We start from the raw sequence: 2,723 nt of genomic DNA, 5'->3' as shown, positions 1-2,723 counted from the left end.
GAGGACGCGTCAGGCAGCTCAGAGCCTCCCCGCCTCCTGCCAGACCCCGGCACCTTGCATGGGGCAGGATTTGTCCCCCGAGGGTTGTGGGGTTTGCTTGGGGGGGAGGAATCATGTGCATGAGGCTCCAGTGGGACGAGAGCCCCGGCACGGCGCTGGGGGGGGACGCTGCCCACTCCCCATCCTGCTGCAGACACACAGCACCGAGCCACTGCACAGCATAGCCATCCCGCCTTTCTGAAAGCATCCCTGAAAAAAAAATACCTTCGCTTGAAGAAACGCAACCCTTCGAGAAAGCCACCTCCGAGAAACCCTGGGAAGATGAGAATTACCAGAACTCTGCGATTGCCAGGAGCGGTGTTGAGCTGGGAGGAAGCACCGGGATGATGGTGATGTGGTTGGGAGCTTCTCCGGCAGCTCCACGCTGTCCTTCCCGGGAAGCTGACCCAGTGCTGCTGCAGCAAGCGGGGACCTGAGCCTGGCACCTCCCGGGATGGAGCTGCATGGAGGCGGCTGCCGGGAGAGCTGGCGGTCCTGCAGCAGAAAACACGGAGTCTGCACGTGGGAGTTAAACTAACCTGGGTCAAGCTGCATGACAACTTGTCAATTTGGACAAAATTTTACCTAGAAGGCAACCTGGAAAAACCTTCCAGAGGCTCAAACTGCTCCGTTTCCACTTCATTCCTGCAAGTTTGACTTTCCATTTCAAACAAGCTTTAAACTTCCAAGTAAAATGCTGTCAAACACCCCTATAAAAGGCTTATTTCAAAGCACAACATCTCAAGTTTTCCTCTCACCAGCATTTTGCCTGCCAGAGCAGTCCTTTGCTGTCTGTTTTTAAGAGAGGAAATCCTGAAATTAGGAATTCCCTGGGAGAAGCACAGCCCAGCTGGGGCCAGCCCGGCAGTGCCGCATGGGGAGCGAGCAGGGAAGGCTCACAGGGCCAGCGCCCGCGCCTGTCCCGGGCAGCCCGAGTTAAACACCGCTGGTTCTTCATAGATCTGTTGGCAGGGGCAGCCTGGAGGATGATCCTCTTGAGAAAAGACTTGACACCGGGGAGGAAAATGCAGACCTTTAACCTCAGCTACTGTTTGTAGTTTCATTATTAATCCCATCAGGTGAAGAGAGCATTTATTTTGCCCAGGCCATAAGTTCTTCCAAAGCAGATCTTTCCTTTACCCTGTCCCAGACCAGCACTATGACCCCAAACATTAAAAATAACCCATGACTTCAGTCCCAAAAGGACTCTGCTAAATCTTCACTCCTTTCTCTTGGGTCTCAGAAACCTCCGTAGGCGCAAGCACTAAGGATTGGGAACTGCGAACCTTGTGTAGTGACAAGGCTCTGGCCGCACCGTGCTGGGTACACTTCCGAGCAGTCACCTGGCAGCAACTTTTCCAGAGCAAACATCTCAACACCATGAACCCCAAACCAGGAGCCTTTGCGCTCTTACACAGGGGATTCGCCTCGCGCCAGCCAGAGCGAGCAAAGGTGCCCTCTTGCACCCAGGACCAATTTTGAGCATCGCTTCATGGGCCAGCCCTGACTGCAACATGGCTGTGCCTGCCTGGCACGGGCTTTGGGGATTGTCGCTGTGCTGTGGCCACATGAAGCTCAACAGCAGCGCAGGGAAAGCCTCGCTGCGCCCGAGGCCGGCACGGTGCAGAGCAGAAGCAAGCGCTTTCCTTGACACACAGGGTATTTTCTAGTTCTCTCCAGCAGCAAGCAACAGAAAGCACACATGCCCACCAGCTCGCCAAATTGCAAATAACCCCCCCTTTTAAAACATGGCAGAAAACATGTTTTGTTGCAGCCTGAAAAGGCTGTGAAGTGCTGGGGCTCCGGCTGCACCGATGCAGCGGGATGGACGAGTCTCCATGGGAACTGTGCGGTTATCCATCTCCAACAGGCGAGCGAGCAGCCTTGTAAGGTGCCACGGCTGACATCTCGCCAGGGGTGGGGAAAAACTGGTGCCGAAAAGCCCGAGGGGGTGGCAGGGGCTCACGGCTGAAGGGCAACTTGCAGTGCTGTGGCTGTTTTCTCCTGTGTTTCCCTGCCCAGCAGCCAAGGTGGGGCTGGGACCAGGTCCGAGCAGGGGCCCTGCCACCCCCCTGCCCACAGCCACCATCAATGCCAGTGGTTGGAGGTGCACAGGAAAGGGCAGGATCCTGCACCCTGACAGCACCCCCAGGCACTGACCCAGCCAGGGTGATGGGAAACAGATTTCCCTCTTGCAAAAATTAGGGAGATTTTTTTTAAGAGATTCCTAGAATTTCAGAGGAAAAGTGAAGCGAGGAAAGGACTCTCCCAACATCTTTGAGCCCACTGTTCACAGCAGGGCTGCTGCTGTAGCCAGAGTGCGAGCATACGCCAGGACAAGCCCTTCCCTGTTACACCCCCATGGGCACAAGCCCTTCCTGGCTCCTTGGAGCATTCTGGGGCCTGCAGGCAAGCCAAGCACCCTGAAAATGATGCCCGTGAAAGCCAGGATGGGTCTTTTTCCCTAGACATCTCCCCATGGATGATGCCAGCACAACATTAGAGCTGCAGGCACGTGAAGTGGGTACAAGCACCCATGGTGCCTGGCCAGCCCCCACTGCCCCACACCAGCCCCACGGCAGGTCCCACACCAAAGCACCCAGACTCACAGCCAGAAAAATCTGGAATTGAAGTTAAAACCTCCTGGGCTGGTACAGCCAAAGGGATTTTTGCTCTTTTCCTGC

The sequence above is a fragment of the Egretta garzetta genome, unplaced genomic scaffold, assembly GCF_000687185.1.
Source record: "Egretta garzetta isolate BGI_Z169 unplaced genomic scaffold, ASM68718v1 scaffold549, whole genome shotgun sequence".
In the NCBI taxonomy this organism is placed as follows: domain Eukaryota; kingdom Metazoa; phylum Chordata; class Aves; order Pelecaniformes; family Ardeidae; genus Egretta; species Egretta garzetta.
This window is presented reverse-complemented; position numbering follows the sequence as displayed.